The sequence below is a fragment of the Balaenoptera acutorostrata genome, chromosome 4 (assembly GCF_949987535.1).
Source record: "Balaenoptera acutorostrata chromosome 4, mBalAcu1.1, whole genome shotgun sequence".
NCBI lineage: Eukaryota > Metazoa > Chordata > Mammalia > Artiodactyla > Balaenopteridae > Balaenoptera > Balaenoptera acutorostrata.
In genome coordinates this window covers 91,151,664-91,171,719 of record NC_080067.1, presented here as the reverse complement: position 1 = coordinate 91,171,719, position 20,056 = coordinate 91,151,664, and the positions used below count along the sequence as shown (strand labels likewise).

At 39.3% G+C, this 20,056-nt stretch overlaps 1 protein-coding gene across 2 annotated transcripts in view; it reads right to left on the bottom strand.

Annotated features, from left to right (window-relative positions):
* The window catches only part of USF3 (upstream transcription factor family member 3), a 49,940-nt gene extending 35,323 nt beyond the window's left edge, over positions 1-14,617 (bottom strand). For both annotated transcript variants that reach the window (XM_057545348.1, XM_057545349.1), the window contains exon 1: positions 14,349-14,617. The gene's annotated coding sequence lies outside the window, so the exon portion shown is untranslated. The remainder of the gene's footprint in view (positions 1-14,348) is intronic.
* Between the last annotated feature and the right edge of the window lie 5,439 nt (positions 14,618-20,056).

Genomic DNA, 20,056 nt, shown 5'->3' with positions numbered 1-20,056 from the left:
TGGTAAACTTCATGGTATGTGAATTATATCTCAATCAAGATCTTAAATTAAAAAAAAAAACTGTTTGATAGAAGTCTGTTTGGGTAATTTGAAACTCTCTACCCATTCATCTTTTTCATCACTTTGTACATCTGCTCTCTTTCAGCATATAATTTCAAAATTCTACTTAGTCACCAGTCATCCCCAGTTTCCCTAATACAGGGAAAATGTGAAGCCACCAAAAAGTACTGGCATTTATTTAAGAGAAGATTTAGTTTAACTTCCAGTGGCAAGTTGCATTTTCTTCCCACCAAGAAGCAATTTAGTGGTAAAGGTTAATTTTAATTGTGTCTTTAGAGACTATGAAGAGAAAAACCTAATTCTTATAAAAATTTCAAGTTGGAATTAAAGTGTCTTAATTGAAAATATTTTACGGCACATTGCTTAAACATCCTTTGTCCATGGGTTGAGAAAGATCTTTTCAATCTCTGTATTCGTCTTGCTGCTGTTGAATGCATTCCTAAGCATTTTACAATTACTTAAAATGTTTTAAGAGTGGCTACGTAGATATGCAATTTTAAAATATGTTCCATTTCTTTATAAGAGATCTATAGTAAATCCTTAGTCCTCTCCAATCAAAATGATTTACACTACTGAACTAGAATATGATCCACGGAAATTACAACACAATTAAGCATTAATTCTTGGTCTGGGTCACAGTCATTAAAATGTTAGGCCATAGGCAATGCTATGTTCTGTTTTTTACTTAAGGTGGGCATTTCTCCATGTCATTCAAAATTGTGATTACAGCATTTATGTTTAGTATCTTGGATATACGTATGCTATCATCTTATTTAGTGCTTTGAGGCATCTTTGCTCTCTGTATTTTGCTAGATGAGCTACTATTTGCATTTATCTTCTCCAGCATTTTAGGTTAATAACCTCCTACCTGGTCTACGGGGTTCAACTCATTAAATCTTGAAATCTGGCATGTATGTATTAATAGTGGGAATAGCACAGGGGTGCTTTTCACACCCAAAAGAATCCTTCCTCTATACACGTGGTTTCAGCAGCTGCTTTCCATCTTGGTGGGAACTTGAGGAACTGTTTATGAGTGTGCTGTGTTGTCTTCTGCTTTCTCTAACTGCTATCAGAAGTTCTAATTTTCTCTGCCGTTAAAGAAATACTACGTCCTTTAACGATGTCTGTTGGCTCCCACCATCATGTTGGGTGCAATCAGTCATGGAGTTTTCATAAATGCCAATCCTGAGATGCTATGACATATATAGGAATATGAAATAATGAAGTCCTGCTTTTACTGTGCAGTTGAGTGAAACTATATTTCAAGAAAAAGAAATAAGCCAAGGGCATAGTAATTTGCTGAATGCAGTTTTAAATTTTTATTTTTAAGCTACACAAGTAACCTGTTTGTATAAAAAACATGTTTTTATTGAGATATAATTGACATATAACATTATATTAGTTTCAGGTATACAACATAATGATTTGATATTTGCATATATTGCAAAATGCTCACCACAATAAGTCTAGATAACATCCATCACCACATAGAGTTACAAAATTTTTTCTTGTGATGAGAAGTTTTAACATCTACTCTCTTAGCAACTTCCAAATATTCAATACAGTATTATTTTAAAAATCATTTCTGAAGAGTCTAGAAATGTATAAAGTTAAATGGAAAAGTTATTTAGCTCTATAATTGCACTCTTCAGGAATAACCACTGTAAACAGCTCGGCATTTTTTAGACCTTTTCCTTGCTCTTGCCCATACAAACTACAAATATCGATATTTCTGGCTCAGAAACTATATCATAATTAAATTCAAAGAGAACTCCATGCTTTAAAGCTTTTTTTTTTTAATTCAGTTGCAAAAATAATCCTTGCACTTTATAAAAATTTTAAACAGCACAGATGTATATGAAGTACCAGTGCCCTTCTGCTCTTAACAGTCTGGTGGTATCAATTCCAGATATTTTTCCTATGTATGTCCAAGCAATTATTTATGTACATATTAGTAACTGTTATACGGAAAGAGCAGGACACAAAAAATGCAAATAGTATAAAATATCTTCCAGTCCCATTTCAAATCTCCTCTGTTGGGTGATCCTGCTCCTTGGATAAAATTTAGGGCAGATCCCATGACTCTACTGGTCACAATTACATAATAAAAATCCTCTAGTCATTTCTAGTCACAAAATAATCCATTGAGAATGTATCAGTACAGTTCCTTTAATGGAGGTAATGCCTCCCGCCACACAATCTCTTGCACTCTCCCCACCTGCCTTCTGCCTCTGTCCTTACAGCCCCAGTCTCTTTCTGCTGAGGTGCCCTTGTCCCTGTCAGGAAGGCCTGTAGCACAGTGCCCAGACCAGCTCCCTCCTGACATAATGTGGACCCAAACCTGGTCCACAGAAACACATACCTCTTTAATGTAACAACTCCTAGAAATTTACCGCAAGTATGTATGTAGCAGAAGACATTTATTCAAGGATATTCAAGTAACAAAAGACACGGAAATGCTCATCAAAAGGAGACTGATTAAATATGTCACAGTATCATGTTGAACCCCTGAAACTGCCCATATGCGATATTTTCTGCCTCTAGAAACTACAATTTCAGATGGTTCAACCTAATAGCTCCACCCATACAATGTAGTTATATGTACTGATAGTCAAATTTATTTATTTATCTATTTATTTATTTACCTATTTATTTGTTATGGGCTGTATTGTATCTCCCCCAAATTCACATGTTGAAGTCCTAATGCCCAATACTTCAGAATGTGACTGTATTTGAGGATAGGATCTTTAAAGAGGTAATTAAGTTAAAATGGGGTCATTAGGGTAGGCCCTAATCCAAGATGACTGGTGTCCTTATAAGAAAAGGAGATTAGAATGCAGACCACACAGACATAGGGAGGACCACGTGAGGAGAAAGCAACCATCTACAAGCCAAGGAGAGGCTTCAGAAGAAACTAAACCTGCTGACACCTTAATCTTGGATTTTGAGCCTCAAGAACTTTAAGAAAATTAATTTTTCTTGTTTAAGCCATCCAGCCTGTGTATTTTGTTATGGCAGCCCTAGCAAATAAGTAAATAAATAAATAAATAAGTAAATAAATATTGATAAATAAATAAATGTTACAAGTAAACTTGTATATAATACCTATCCTTTGGGATGGGGAGGAGGACACATGTTAATAAATGATGCACAGAATTTCTCTGGAAGGACTGCCTTTGAGGAAGGGAAATGGGGGACACAGTACACAGGAGACCTAGTGTATATCTTCAAATGCAATTTTAATTTTTGCCACATGTATGCATTATGAATTAATTTTTGTCTTTCTAATAAATGCATTTAAGGCTATAATATTTCCTCAAGGTACAACTTTGTCCACAGCCCATAAATTTTGATAGGTAATATTTTCAAGTTATTAATTTCTAAATAGTATACAGTTTCACTTAAATATTAAATTATTTTTTAAATGCTATACTGAAAAACAAAAAAATAAACATTACCCCTAACCACATCCCTTTTTTCAAAGAGGAAAATCAAAGTCCCCATTACCACCTATTCATTCTATCCTCTCCCAGTTGGTAATCAATTTGACATCAATTTTCTTGATCTTTCTACAGAGTTATTTACATATATGTATTATCACATGCACAAATTTTTTTATAAAAATTAAATCATGCTCTATGTCACTCTGAAATCTGCTTTATTTTTACTTAGAAATACATTATGGATATCTTTCCAGTAAGTACATATCAATTTAACTTACTCTTTCTAATACCTGCATAGCATTGTGTAACATGGATGAGCCATCATTTATTTAGCTGTTACCCATTGATGAATACTCTTTATCCCTCTTTCTTTTTTATTTATTTTATTTTATTTTTAAAATTTTTATTGGGGTATAGTTGATTTACAATGTTGTTATCTCTCTTCCTTTTTTACTTCTGGGTTTTGTTTTGTTTTGTTTGCTATTAAAAACAATGCTGACAAAAAAAGGGTACAATCAACATCTTTTAAATTTTTCAGTCCAAAGCAACACAAAATATCTTATTATTGCTTAACTTGCATCTCCTTGAGGACTAGTGAGGCTGAATACCCTTTCACATGTTATAAATCATTTATATTTCTTTTTTCCATGATTTGCTTGTTTTTATTACCTTGACTTTTTCTTCCTTGTAATTTCAACTTTTATATCCTCTTCAAACTTAGGTAAAGTAAAAAGCTTTCCAAGAAGTTATATTTCTTCTTTTTTGGTTCCACTTTTGTTAAGAGAGTGTGTGTGTGTGTGTGTGTGTGTGTGTGTGTGTGTGTGTGTGTGAGAGAGAGAGAGAGAGAGAGAGAGAACTATTTCCTTGCATTACAACTGGCAATAAAAAATTTTCAATTTTCAGAATTTGAGATTTTCTGTGTAGCCCTGTTACATAATATATTTTTGTTAAGTGTTATATGAGTATTTGAGAAGAGTGTGTATTTTTAGCTCCTTAGGTATAAAGTTTTATCAACTATTTTAAATTAACTGTTTGTTGTCTGGAATTAAATTTTGATAACAAATTACTATGCATTTTCTTCCATTCAACATTTGCCTGGAGTATGTATGTGTGTATTTTATTTTTAACCTTTCTGCATTATTTTGTTTATATATGTATAAAATAACACAAATCTGGAGATTTGTTTCTACATAATTTAAGAGCTTTTTTAAAAAAAAATGAGAATGTATTACAGTCACATTTATTGTAACTATTGCTACATTTGGTCATATTTTGCTTTTTTTCTCTTCCCTCCTCCACTAAGTTTTTACTTTTCCTTGTCTGGCTTTTTGTTTATTTTCCTCAATATCTTCTTTCCTTCTATATCTATTCTATTCATAAATATCCTTAACAATTTTAAGAAACATACTGTAGTGGACATTTGTTAGACATTTTCTCCTCTCCGCTCCATGAACTTCCCCAATTCTCACTTAGGTATGTACCCCTCCCCAGCACAGCCCTTGTGCTTCAGTAGTAGGCCTTGGCAGGTCTTGGCAAATGATTTTTTTTCTGACAACAGTGACTGGTCTCTGACCTATCCAATCAAAGCAAAGCTCAGGACTTTTCTGTGATGATGTGGGTAGCTGTGCCCTTTCTCTCTCCAATTTAAAGAGAAAGCAGGTAATTCCAAATACTGAACTTGCAGACATCTTGCAAAAGAGGGAAGAAAGTCTGAGGATGAAATTGACACACAAAGAAAAGCAAAGCTGAGAGGATAAAGCTGACAGAAAAGGAATCACATATCAATAACTTAAGATATACTAATATTAAATTTAAACAAATTTTCTTCCTATTAAAAATAGTATCTATGGTCTCCTCTTCTACCACTACAGAAGTTTTAACACACTCTAATTCTTACCCACCAAATGCCCACCATCTCCCCTCTGCCAAAGACTTACTGAAATTGTGCAGAATTTTAGTTCTAGAGTATTAGTTCTCCTCCTAGATATATATTTCATGTCCAACAGCTCATAGTTTTCTTCTTTGTTCTTTTGTACCATATTTTGGAAGAACTCCTTGGTCTGATCTTCTAGTTCATTAATTCAGTCATGCTGCTATTCAGCCTGCTATTAAAGTTTTTATTTCAGAAAATATGTTTTCAATTTCCAAAAACTGTCTTGTTCTTGTTTCTTTTTCATAGCACCCCATTGTTATTTTATGGAAATTATATTACCTAAAATCTTTCAGGATATTTTTGAATAACAAATGTTATCTTTTATCTATTATATTCAATTTGTTTTCTCAAAAATCAATTCCTCTGTTTGCTCAGGTGTCCCTCTTTCACCCTCTTGAGTTTCCTTAAATATTTAGTGAGTCTTGGTTAATCGAACTGATAGCTAAAGTTGGTTTCCCCAGCACAGTGGTTCTCAACTCTGGATGCACTGTAGAAATCATCTTTAAAAAAAAAAAAAAAAAAAAAGAAAAGCTCCCTAGGTGATTTTAATGGGCATCTACCACTAACAACCACTGCTTTAATATATGTGAATATCACTCTTCTCCCCATCATGAAAGTGTATGCTGATTATGAGAGTGCTGGCTATCCAGAGTGTCATGCAGAGATGGAGGGGAGCAGCTAGATGGGTAACTTCGGAAGGAAGGAGCCCTACATTCACAGGGGCAGTCAGAAGTTCTCTGAGGTATAACCCTGATTCTTTCTCTGGCCCTCAAGCCCAAGATGGAGATACACCCGATTTATATAAATAAGTTCTAGTAGCTTAGCCCTCGAGTAAACACTGTAATTAGCTATTCTAATTAGGCCTAGTACAGTTGTTCTAAAATCCAGTAACTAATTACCTTTTGACCACTGTTACCATCTGAATATTTGCATTCCCCACCCCCCCAGATTCATATGCTGAAATCCTAATCCCTAAAGTGATAGTATTAAGAGGTGGGACCTTTAGGAGATGATTAGGTCATGAGGGCAGAGGCCTCATGAATGGGATTGGTGCCCTTATAAAACAAGGCCCAGAGAAGTCGCTTGCCCCTTCCACCTTGTGAGGATGCAGCAAGAAGTAGGCGGTCTGCAACTCAGAAGAAGGCCTTCACCAGAATCCAACCACGCTGGCACCCTGATCTGGACTCCCAGCCTCCAGAAATGTGAGAAATAAATTTCAGTTGTTTATAAGCCACCCAGTCTATGGTATTTTGTTACAACAACCAAAATGGACTAAGACAACCAACCTCAACTTTTCAAAGTCTCTGATTTTTTAGGGTTTTCCAGAACTGTGTTGGCAAAACTCACTTTTCTAGTGTTTCTCCTTTAAGCCTGTATCAGGTTGCAGATTTCTCAATGCTATAAGGTTTGTCATCAACCTGCTCCTATATGCTTTTCATTTCTCCTAAAGTCCTCAATGTTTTTCGTCTTTAGATGACACCTTTCCCAGCTTTTCAACACTAATAAGGATATGTCCTTATTCTCCCATTTTCTTATTCTTCTTGTTATTTAACTGGATTTTTTTCATTATACAAATAAAACACCCTTATATTAAACTACTCCGATCATTCTGAAGGATTTAAGTTGTAAAAGTAGTAGTCTTCTCCACCAACTGCCCTCCTCAAATTTCCTATTAACACTCTTTAGTACTTTCTTACTTTTTGGCACTGTAAGATGCTCCAGACTCATCTTGTGACATATATCCTACTGTTTCTCTGGAGAAGCCTGACTAATATAGTGGGTAATCAGTGAGCATGCTGCTAAAGGAATGAGTGACAGGGGTAAGGTGCAGGAGCTTTTTAAAGCTCCTCAAGTGATTCTGAGGCACGGCCACTGTAATCAGTAATACAGATTCTCTCAAGTTCCCCATATTCTTCACCTCACATTAATGAATGAATGGTAGAGTGGAATGAGACTAGCCTTTGATTTCAGACTGAGGATCAAATCTCAAAGTTGACATTTACTAGCTACTTGGTTTTAAAAAATAAGTGTTCCTTGAAGTCTTAGCACCCTCACATTTAAAATTGGGAGATTATCACCAACCCCTTAAAGAACTCTTAGGAGTTTACATGATAATACGTTTTTTTGTGTGTTTTTTTTGTTTTTTGTTTTTGTTAGTTTCTGCTTTATAACAAAGTGAATCAGTTATACATATACATATGTTCCCATATCTCTTCCCTCTTGCATCTCCCTCTCTCCCACCCTCCCTATCCCACCCCTCTAGGTGGTCACAAAGCACCAAGCTGATCTCCCTGTGCTATGCGGCTGCTTCCCACTAGCTATCTATTTTACATTTGGTAGTGTATATACGTCCATGCCACTCTCTCACTTTGTCACAGCTTACCCCTCCCCCTCCCCATATCCTCAAGTCCATTCTCTAGTAGGTCTGTGTCTTTATTCCCGTCTTGCCACTAGGTTCTTCATGACCTTTATTTTCCCTTAGATTCCATATATATGTGTTAGCATACTGTATTTGTTTTTCTCTTTCTGACTTACTTCACTCTGTATGACAGACGGTAATACGTTTAATGGATCAAGCAAAGTGTCTGGTATGTAGCAAGAGCTAAAGACACTTTACTTGCCTTTCTTCCATTTCCCCCCTAATTCACTGGGAAGATGAAGGTCATCTGGTTCACGTTCCTTAACTGGATCCTACGCTTATCATAACAGACCTCTGTCTATACATCTGTCCTTTCAGCCTACCAGAACATCCTAAAGCTAATTCCACCATCTGTGGAGAGAGATTCTATACTCGATTCTTTCCTCTTTAGTACTATATTCCCTCCTTAACCATTTCCCTCTTGTTTCCAAAATACAAAGAGTTTCCTCATATTAAACTGGAATTTACTGCCTTTTCTGTCTATCATTCCGTTTCTTTCCTCCTTTCCTATGAAACTTCTCACCTTTCCTTCACTGGCCAATCTCTCCTAAACCCCATGGCAGTATGCCTTCTGATTGCTCCTGCCAACCGAAACTGCTTTCTTAGAGGTCAGGGACTATTTTTCACCAAGTCAAAGGTCTTCTCCTCTCTGCAGGATTTGAGGCTGCTGATCTCTGCCTTTTCTTGAAATTCTCTCTCCCAGGCTGTCTTTCTCTCTCCAATTATGCATCATCTTTCTCTAACATTAATCCTTGTCTTTCTCTCACTTTGACTTCCAAGGCTGAATGCTTTTCTCTATTTGCTTTTTCCCTGCAAAGTTTCAAATTGTTTCTGTGTAAAAGCTGTTATGTTTTTTACAATAAAGCTATATTTCAACACTGATCTTGTTACAAATCTTTGGTTAGGCAAAGCTCTCTTCAGAACAATTCATTTCAAAACCAATAAACAAGAGTCTGTTTGCAACATGTTAAATGGCCTTGCCTCTTAAGAGACCTATTTCCAATTTCTCCATTTTATCGACGACACCAAAATTTTAACATGGCTTTAAACTCAAAAGTAACCTTCAGATCTTCTCACCGAATCCTATCAATTTGTTTCACAATGTTCTTCTCGTGTTTGTCACTACCACCTTAGATGAGTCCCCATTTTACACAGGTCTGGCTCTTTCTTGCTCCCAGTCTTTTCCCTATTCTCCAATGTCTCATTCATCTTTCCAATGCACTGTATCCCATCACATGCCTGTCCTGCTCCAGAATCTACAGTACCATTTTCCAACATCTACTGTATCAAATCCAAACTCTTGGATCCTACCTTTCATGACTCTACCTCACACTGCCTTCTTTATTGGCAGGGCTCACTCATCCATTTCTACCGAGTACAACACACAGAGGAGCAGGGTTATACAGCTGATCACATCATCTACTCTTCCCTCCTCCCCAGTTCAGACTGATTTTTCCCTGTGCTCCTTATCATCTAGTTTATTTTTGCTAAATCTATGCTATTTTCCCACCGACACAACTTTTCCACTTTGTTCTGCTTATCCAAATCCTATTAACTCTTTAAAGCCCAGTGCAAATCTGTCCTCTTCTATAAAACCTTCCCTAACATTTCCAGCTAAGACTAAACCTTCTACCTTTGTTCTGGACTCTATCACTCCCACTTCTTAGCAATTTTGTTACAAAAGTATATCCTTTCTCTCATATATTATTAATCTCTCCTTCCCTATTAGTGCTTTTACATTAAAATGTATTATTCATTTTTTTCCCATTTAAAAGATTAAAAATTTTTTTTTCCCTTTTCTGACCTTGCCACAGATTCTAGATGTTCCTATTCTCTTCTCTCTTCCCACCATCAGGCTCCTTGAACAAGTAGTTTATACTCACTGTCCTTTCTTCCTCACTTCCCATTCACTCTTCAACTCCCTGTTACATGGCTTTTATTCCTAAAACTGTTTACATCAAGCTCACACATCAAGATCTCCACACTGCCAGATCCTACGAACTCTGTAGGAAATATCTTGTTTTTGGCCTTCTGGCAATACCACCTCGCTCTTCCTTTGGACAGCTTCTCTGTCTGATTCCTGAGGTCTGATATGACTATCAAACATGGGCTCACCTCTGGGGTGGGCACAGGGCTGACCAACAAGACTCTGTGCACAAGGAGGAAAACTGGCTGAGGCTGAGTTAGCCCCACAGACCCATGTGATCCTAGAAGCTGCTTTCTCTGGTCTTCCCAAGGCTTCATTATTCTACCTTCCTTCACTTCCATGAACTTACCAGTATCTATCCATAAATCCCCCTTTTCTGCTTAAGACAATTTCTGTTGCTTTAACCAAAGAGAAATTGATCCTGCAATTGGAGTAGAGGTAGAAGTGGTACCTCTCATGGTTACACTACAAATTTCTTCTCCCTGTCACCTTCACTACAGGCTTCTGCTGTTTAAGAAATTACAGTAGCTAAGGGGAGACTGCTTTTGCCAAGGGACCCAATAATGGCTTCATTAATTTGGAGGGAAGGCTGTCTGGGGCTCCTCATGCAGCCACGTAACAGACAAAAGGGAAGTCACAAGAAGCATAGGTGGGAACTGGGAGAACCCTGGGGCACCTCTATTTACTAATACTAGCAGCAAAATTACCACACTACTGCTACATTACACAGACAAGGTCTGCCAGGGCTCAGACCTCTCAGGAATAAAAGTTTGCAAACCACACATGTCTGACTCCAAAGTCCATGCTCTTTAACATACCACTTTCTACCACAACAATCTACTGGTAGCTCCTTAATCAAGAAATGCCCTCTCTCATTTCCATGCCTTTGCACCTATCACTTTGTTTGGAATGCTCATATCAACTTTCCAACTGGGAACTCCTAATTATCCTCTTTGAAACTTTCTCTGATCCCTAGAGGTTAGTCCCAAACATCCTGACATAATACATACTCTACAATATCTTAACAGGAAATACACTCTATATGCTTATTGGCTATTCCCACTAGACCGTAAGCTTCTAAATGGTAGACACCACATCTTCCATATTTGTATGCTCAACAATTAGTACTCAGTGTGGGAGTAATAAATGTCTATTGAAGGAATATCTGGTTTTTCTTAATTTTACGTGGTATTAATCACTGCATCATCAATTTTGAGTACTTACGTTTAAATTAGCTAATGAATATTGTGTTCAGTCCCTTATTTGATATGATGCTCTCCAATCCTCCCAGTAAGTCTAAAAACTTCTTGAGAGCTGAGTCCACACCATTTACTACTTCTGTATTCTCTTTAGCACCTAAGAGTACTGGACACATGGTAAGCACTCAATAAATACTTGATGAACTGAATGAAAAACAGGATATTAGCACATTAATAGGAGCAACTTATTATGCCCTACTGATCTAATTAAAAGATCTGGACTTCTGAAGTAGTGCAATTGTACCCGTATGGAAAATTTAACGAGAAAAAGAAAAACTATCTAATTGGACAGTTAACAGCTTTTCTCTTAGAGTTCCACAAATATTTTACAGATAACAAGAGTCGACTTCCAGAGCTCAGAATAAAAGACTCAAGGTATATATCTCCATGCATATTGGAAGGATGATTACATGTTTAAGCGATCTATCATAACCATAATTACTTAAATTCCACTAATCCTTAATAAATCCATAATAGGAGTCTAGGACATAAAAATATTTAATAGTGAAATCAATTAATGCCAAATCAACCTATGCTAAAGATGTATATGGTTATCTTTGCATAATATATAACACAACATTTACTCATTTCACAAACATTTTTTGAGTGCCTACTAATAAGTGCTATGTTAGGTCCCAGAAGTACAAAGATGAAGAGAACACAGTTGCTATGTTCACGGGGTTCTAGCTCCACATGCTGCAATGGTATTTAAGAATACAGTGTGAATCGTACCTCCTGGAGCTCTCAATGTGGACGCTTTAGGGGTAGCAGGCTCATGGAGAAGGTGGATAGACACATACTCAACGGCAATGTGATTAGTGTTAACACAGAAATAAGTACAAGCTGTTATGGGGCCACAGAAGAGAAAATACTCAACCTACTGAAGAAGTCAGGAAAATACATGGAAGAAACTGACATCCATACATGAATTCAATGTGAGTTAAGGTGTGAGGAAGCTACCACGACAGAAACAGCTGGGATGGAATCAAACCTGAAACTATGGTTGCAAGCAGAGTGGGGAGGTTTCAAAGCAAATCAATCCAACGCACAGCAAACTGCTGTAGAAGAGTGAAAAATAAAATACTCCTTGCCGTTAAGTTTGAGAATAATGAAACACATATACAAAAGAAGTTACAAATAAATTTATTAAAGAAAAAGAAAGTTAAACTACCACATGATGTAACCACAAAGGGAGTCTTTTAAACAATATGTGGATTAAAATTTCAAAGTGAGCCAATCACTAAAGAGAAAGAGCCATCCAGGAAAACCTTCATTGAAGTTTAGGGTTAGAACTGTTGTCACTGGGGAGAGGGAGCACAGGGAGGGGCATCCATATGCTGAGAAAGACCAATTTCATTAACAAACGCAGGGATCTGAACTGCGTATCTGTGGGACCACAAGGAGGCTCATGTTGGGAAGTAGTGGGGGGAAAGCTGGACACACGAGTGAAGGCCTAATTTAGAAGAGCCTGGAACGCAAGCCTAGTAGATTGGACATTGTTCTAGACACATAGTAGTTCTCAACCCTGACTGCTGAATAGAAACACCTGGGGAGCTTCAAAAAATACACCTACAGCTGAGGTTAACCCCACATCAAAAGTAAGAGACTCTCTGGGGCAAGCAGTCTGGGCATTAAAATGTAAAAGTACATAAGATGATTCTACTGTATAGTCCAGACTGAGAACCACTGGGTTAGAGGATAAAAAGGTAAGACATGAAAGATATGGTTAAGACCCAAGCTTGATTCAGTCTCTGTTTATAAGCAACAATTTTGAGCTGATTGCCTGTGGAAGCTTATCTCCTAACTTGAGTTAAACATTCTCAGTTTTCTTGTTTCTTTTCCCTTGTTGACAATGCTAAGGTCTGAAAATAGGAAAACAGCAGATCAATTTCTCTTACCTGCCTATTTCACTGACTGCACAGTCTGCAACTTTAGAATTTTATTTCCATGAAATAAAATTCATGGAATTTTATTTATAGCATTTCAATCCTATGCTGCCCTTGAATCCCTGCAATGAGGTCCTTTTATTCCAAAGAATGTTCTAGGCTGCATGCATGTCTGGATTTTATAAAACTTCTTTTTTAAATATAGAGAGAATGTAATACCTATGTATAAAAAAAATCATACTGCTTAGATTAGAGCAAAACGTGAGATTAAGTTCTTCTTTACACTGTTCCTGAGACAGGATACTGTTCCTGGTTTCAGAAGTGCAATGATTACAAAGTACTTTGCTTATTTTTTAACAATTACTTTTAAAGTACTTCGCAAATAAAGGGAAACACCAAATGTATCCCATACAGCAACTCTGTACTACATTAAACACGCGTCCTGTGCGGGAGGAAAAAGTCATCAAAGTGATTAGAGTGCATAACAGCCTGTTGATCCTTCAAAAAGCAGGTTTGCTGGTTTGCTTGATTGCTTTTTAAGAAAAAGCAAAGGTACAAATATGCTTCAGAATCCATGTTACTCGCGGAAGGGTTTATTCAAGAAATCTGTACTTTGATAAGTAAGCAACTGTCTTTTTTCCGCAAACTTAAGTTAGCCACAACTGTCTAGTTTTGTGTGGTGTTAGGTCAATATATCTACTTAATAGTAAAAACAGCATGAGAACGTAAGCTGGAAGTCTTTAGCTGGGATCCCACGTATAGGTTTATGCATTCTCTTATTTCCAGATAAAGTTAATAAATTCAAAGGACCATATCCCACTGTAACCGTAATGGGGGGAGGGGGAAGGGGACAGCGGGTATGGGAGAATCGTTCCTATTCAGAAAGGAAAAGAAAGGCTTCTAAAAAGAAGACGCAAGCCTAACTCTCCGACATAGGTGTCAGAGTTAAAAAGCAAGTCACAGGAGTCTGACCAGTGGGTCCGAAGGAAATTCGGAGGGCAAGGAAAGAAGAGGGAATGAAGGAAACAGGAAAAGGTGAAGAAGGCGGGCAAAGGCCATCCGGTATGAACCTGAATGCCCAGCTCTTTATGCACCCGGGGCAGCGTGGAGCCCTTCTCGCCCCGCGCGCATGTCGGGGGTCGGGACGCAGCGCGAGCCCCCCACGGGCCTGGCACCAGGGGACGCGGGGCGCCGGGAGGTCGGGGAGAAGAGGGGTGCGCGCACCTTCGGCGCTCGCGCCCCACTAGGCTCCGCACGCAGGGGTCCCCAGGAGGAAGACACACTTTGCGCAGCCCTCGCCTCCGGGAGCGGGGAAGGGGTGGGTGGAGCAGAGCCCGGAGCCGCCCCCCGGAGCCGCCCCCGCAGCCCCGGCCCCCGCCCCCCGCCCCGGCTGTCAGCGGCCCCCTCCAACAGTCACTCACCCCGGGGCTGCGTGGTCTCGGCCGCGGCGGCGGCGGCGGCGACCCCAGCCTGGGTCATGATCCCAAGCGGGTTCCGCAGGGTTGTCCGACCGCCCGGGCGAATCTCTCAGTCTGCGGCCGCCGCCTGCTCCTCTGGGGCTGGGGGAGCGCGGGCCCAGGCCCTCCTCTCCCCCCGCCCCCGCCGCCTCTTCCTGCGGCCACTGCCGCAGCTGCGAGCCCGAGCCTTCAAGGCCGGAGACCCGGCGGCAGCGCGGCCTCAACTTTCCCAGCCCCCCTCCCCCCGCCCCTCCCGACCCCTCCCCCCGCCCCTCCCGCGGCCGCCGCTCGGCTCGCGAACAGCCTATCCTGGGTGCACCGCGGTCCCGCCTCTGCCACTCATGGCACCAATCCGATCCCGGGGAGGCTGCCGTGGTAGCCGATCAGAACCCGAGACGCCGTTGCGCTCGGCTAGAGGGCGGGAGGAGGTGGAGGGAAAAGTGAACAGTGAACGGGCCTCTGGCGGCCCAATGAGGAGGGCCGGGGGGCGGAGGTGTGCAAGTTGGGTTGAAGGAACAGGAAATATTCTTAAAGGTAGAGTGATGGGCAGGACGGAAAGCCAGTAGGTGAATGGGAAAGAGGTGGGCCTGGTTCCTTAAAGGGGACGCCTTGAGAACCCAGAAAAGGAGGTGTTTTAAGAAACTTCTTTGTATCATGGTCTCTGTTCTGCTTTACACGTCTTCGGTAGGAGTTTGGAAGTGGAAAAACTGGAAAGGAGGAGGGCACGGAAGGCTTTCAGAAACGATTAGAGAGATCCTCTTAGCCTAGAGGGCAGGAAGGCGGGTTGATGCCTCTGTAACACAGGAGGTGGTGAAGAGAAAAGAGAATGCAGACGTCTCCGGCTGCCATTTCACTGGAAGATCGTTGCCGACCTGACGCTGCTCAGATTTGTTGGCTGTGGTCATCTGTCATTTTTCATTTGCCACAAAGGCGGATTCCTGCGAACTGGAGATGACAGTGTTCAAAAATGTCCTGGGGGCCTCCTAGCTGGGGGAAGCGAATATGTGACGTTCGGGGATGGGATTTGGAACTTCAAGCTTGGGTTCTTATAGACCTAGATCTGGGAGGTACAGAGCTGCGGGTGATGGCATGGAGACCTGAGGGTCTGCTAATTCCAACATGGGTTTGAGGCCCTGGAACCGTGGTCACAACTCCCTTTTCCTGGTTTTACTTCCTATTTCATAACCCCTCCTCCCCTGAAACAGGTGTCCTCCACCTAGTGGTGGTGAAAGATTTCCAAGAGCTTCCACCACCAGGTTCGGAAATGTCCCAGATCTTACATGTCCAGGGGCTAGACCAGGCAACTTCCAGAAGGTGCACACAGGGCAGGGCATAGTGGGAATTACTTGAGCCTGTGTACAGAGGAAGCTGACCTTGTATTGGGAAAAGGTGTAAAGTTAAACAGTAACCACACCTTTTGTTTGTACAGCAGTTTAAAAGCTATGATGAAACAGAAGGCCTTTAGTGTTACTTGTAAACTATGGCATGATAAACAGCCTGGAAATTTTCTTTAACTCTTGTATCTCAGCATATAAAGTTCTAGCCTCTGAATGCATTTAGCATACCCAAATCAAAGCTGCAGATAAGAAAGACCCTAGGATTCAGAGCCTAATAGTAATGCTAATATAGCGCCTGAAATTGTATAGTATTAGTATGTCCAGCTGTAGGAAATAATTTCCATTGTGATCAGAATATAAGGTATTCTGGTTAAAAATTATTCTGGTTAATAAACATCATATCTCGGGTATGTATGATTTTCTAAGCAAGTGCAATGCATCGAGCCTAAAGTAAAATAACACAAATAGTTTTGACAGTTCAGAAAACAGTTGTTAAGAGTTTCTTTGGACCACCATTGAAAACATACATGAATACCTTTCTGGCACAGTGTAGAAATGTTAAATAAGATAAATTTCTATTTGATAAAAGGTGGGGGTGGTAAATTGGGAATTTGGGATTAACAGATACAAACTATATAAAAAACGAGGACCTACTGTATACCACAGGGAACCATATTCAATATCTTGTAATAACCTATAATGGAAAAGAATCTTAATCACTTTGCTGTACCCCTGAAACATTGTAAATCAGCCATACTTCAATAAAAAATTAAAAACAACAACAACAGAAAGGTCTGAATGTTCGCTTTTTAGTTTAATCCTCATTCCTGACTGAAGCCCAAGTCCCAATCATAGATCTCTTCATTGACTTTGCCTATTCAACGTTGGTTTACTGCTCTAGATGAGAGGATGACATCAGAATATCGCACCAGTCCAATTCCCCGCTAGCTGACATGTGCTTATAGTGCCTACACTGATAATAAAATATGGTGGCCAAGTGAAACTGGTCTCCCTGCCTCTAGGCCAAGTCCATTTTTCACACCGCTGGAGTAAATTTGATTTTCACCCACATACTTAAGATCCTTCAATGGCTCTAAAAGACTCTTTGCACCACTCACAAGCCCCTTGCTTGCCTCCCCAGTTTCATTTCCTGCCATCTCTTTTTTCCTGTTCCTGGGGATGAAAGACTGGGGGACGGAGGGGTTCTCTGGGCTCTGCTCTACCCAACACCTCTCTTCTCCCAGAGGAGGGGCCCGCGCAGAGTGTGCCTCCTCGCGGGGGACCCCTGCGTGCGGAGCCAGGTGGGGCACGAGAATGGGGGGTACACGCGCCCTTCTTCTACCCAACCTCCGGGCGCCCTGTGTTGCAGGATGCCAGGCCCATGCGGGGCTCACGCTGGGCCCCTTCCCCAGATGCGTGGAGGGCTAGAGAGGCTCCAAGCTTGCGTGTTCTTTTTAGAAGTTTTCAGAAATGAATGGCAGCGGTACAAGCGAACGGTCAGTTGTTTTCCAGGATGGCTGTAGTATTTCGCATTGTCAACAGAAATATATGCGGATTCCAGGTACTCCACATCGCCGACCCTTGACATGGTCAGTCCTTTTCATTGTAGCCCTATGGTGAGTGTGAAGTGGTCTCTCGTGATTTTAATTTGCACTTCACTAATTACTACTGGTGTTGAGCATATGTTCCATGTTTATTGGACAGATGCACATCTTCTTTGGTAAAGTGTTCAAATCTTCAGCCCATTTTAAAAGCAGGATGCTTGTCTAGTTATTGAGTTGTAAAAGCTCTTTGTACCCTCTGGATAAAAGTTCTTTCTCAGATATATGTTGTGCAAATATTTTCACCTAGTCTGTATCCTGGGGGGAGGGGGACAAAACCAAGATCGCTTTCTTAAGGTATCTTCAATAAACTGAACATACTTAAAATGTACAACATGGCAGGTTTTGAAGTTTGTAAGCACCTGTGAAACCATCTCCACAATAAAAAATGAACATATCTAGCCTGCCCTCAGTTTTCCTCATCCTCCTTATTCACTCCTTCCTCTTGCCCTCATCCTGTTCTCCAGGCAACCACTAATCTGCTTTCTGTCAGTATGCATTCATTTCATTTTCTAGAATTGTATATAAATGGAATCTTTCTGTTTATACTTTTTTTTTTGTCTATCTTCTTTCATTCAGCATGGGGGGGGAGGGAGAGATTCATCCACTTTGTTGTGTGTATCAATAATTCATTAGCTTTTGTTGCTAAGTAGTATTCCATCATATGGATATATCATATATATTCATGTTGGTGAACAGTTAGATTGTTTGCAATTTTTGACTATTACAAATAAAGATGCTAGAACATTTGTGTATAAATTTTTGCATGGACATTTGCTTTCATTTTCCTTGGGTAACAATTTGGTAAATATCCAGTGGAATGGCTGAGTCAGATGCTAAGTGTACCTTTTTTTAAAAACTGCCATATTGTTTCCCAAAGTTGTTGTACTACTTTATATTGTCACTAGTAGACTATGAGGATCTGAATTGTACCATAGCCTTATCAACACTTAATATGGTCAATCTTTTAAAATTTTAGTCATTCTGATAGGTGTATAGAGGTATTTCCTTGTGACCTTAATTTGCATTTCCATAATGACTAATGATACTGAGCATTTTTCATGTACTTATTAGCCATTTGTATATCTTTTATGAAGTTCTGTTTAAATCTTATGCCCATTTTTATTGGGTCATTTGTTATTTATGGAGTTTTAAGAGTTCTTTATGGATTCTGGCTACATAGCCTTTATCAGATGTGTGATATACAATATATTCTACCAGTTCTGGGTTGTCTTTTCATTCTCTTAACTGTGTTTTTCAAATAGCTGTTCTTAATTTTCAGTCCAATTTATCAATTATGTCTTTTATGAATTATGCTTATGGGGTCATATCTAAGAAATCTTTGACTAACACAAACTCACACAGATTTTTCTATTTTTCTTCCAGAAGTATTATAGTTTCATGTTTTATATTTAGATCCATGGTGCATTTTAAATTAATTGGTGTATATCACAGAACTATGGATGAAAAATTCTTTTGTATTGGGAATAAGGATTATATTTTTGTATTGGGAAGTCCCGTTTTTCAAGCACCAATTGTGGTTTTTTAGTTTGTTTGTTTTTCTTTCTGGCCGCACAGCGTGGCACGTGGAACTTCCCCAACCAGGTATTGAACACAACCCGTGCCCCCCTGCAATGGAAACAGCAGTCCTAACCACTGGACCACCAGGGAAGTACTCAAGCACCAACTGTAAAGACCATCCTTCTTCCACTGAGATGTCTTTGTACCTTGGGCAAAAATCAGTTGACCATGTACGTGTGGTTGTTATTTCTGGACTCTATTCTGTTCCATTGATCTATTTGTTGGTCTTGACACCAATACCACACTGTTTTAATCACTGCAGCTTTTTTTTTTTTTAATTCACTGCAGCTTTATAAGTCTTGAAGTCAGGTAGTGTATGTAAGTCCTCCAATTTTCTTGTTCTTAAAAAAATTGTCTTAACTGTTCTAGGTCTTTCGCATTTCCACATAGACTTAAGCTTGTCAAGTTAAGAAGATAAAAAAAAGTCTGCTAAAATTTTGAGTGGGATTTATAATTCAATTTGGGAAGAAATTACAACTTAATATTGAATCTTTGGATTCATGAATGTGTTCTCTCTCTCCATTTATTTGGGTCTTTTAAATTTTTCTCTGAGGAGTGTTTTACAGCTTTCTGTAAACAGGTCTTGCATGTATTTTGCTAAATTTATCTCTAAATATCGCATATGTTTATGCTATATTAATTTAAATTTCTAATTTTAATAGCTGGATATACGATTGATATTTGTATCTTGTGGACTTGTTACACTCACTTATTAGTCCTAGTAGTTTTTTTTTTTTTAATGTTATCTTAGCATTTTCTACTACATCATATTATCTGCAAATAAATTTTCTTTCTTTCTATCCAATCTACCTACAGGCTTATTATTTCTTTTTCTTGTCTTACTGGACTGGCTAGGGCTTCCAGGGCAATATTGTATAGAAGTGGTGAGAGCAGTCATCCTTGCCTTTTTCACAATCTTACACATAAAGCATCCAGTTTTTCACTATTAAGTATGATGGCAGCTGTAGGGTTTTTACAGATACCCTTTCCAAGTTAATTTCCTTTTTATTCCTTTGTCATTGAAAGTTTTTATCATGAATGAGTACTGAATTTTGCTGCATCTACTGAGATAATCATGAGGGATATTGGTCTACTGTTTTCTTGTAATGTCTTTGTCTGGTTTTGGTACTAGTAGAATGCTGTCCTCATAACA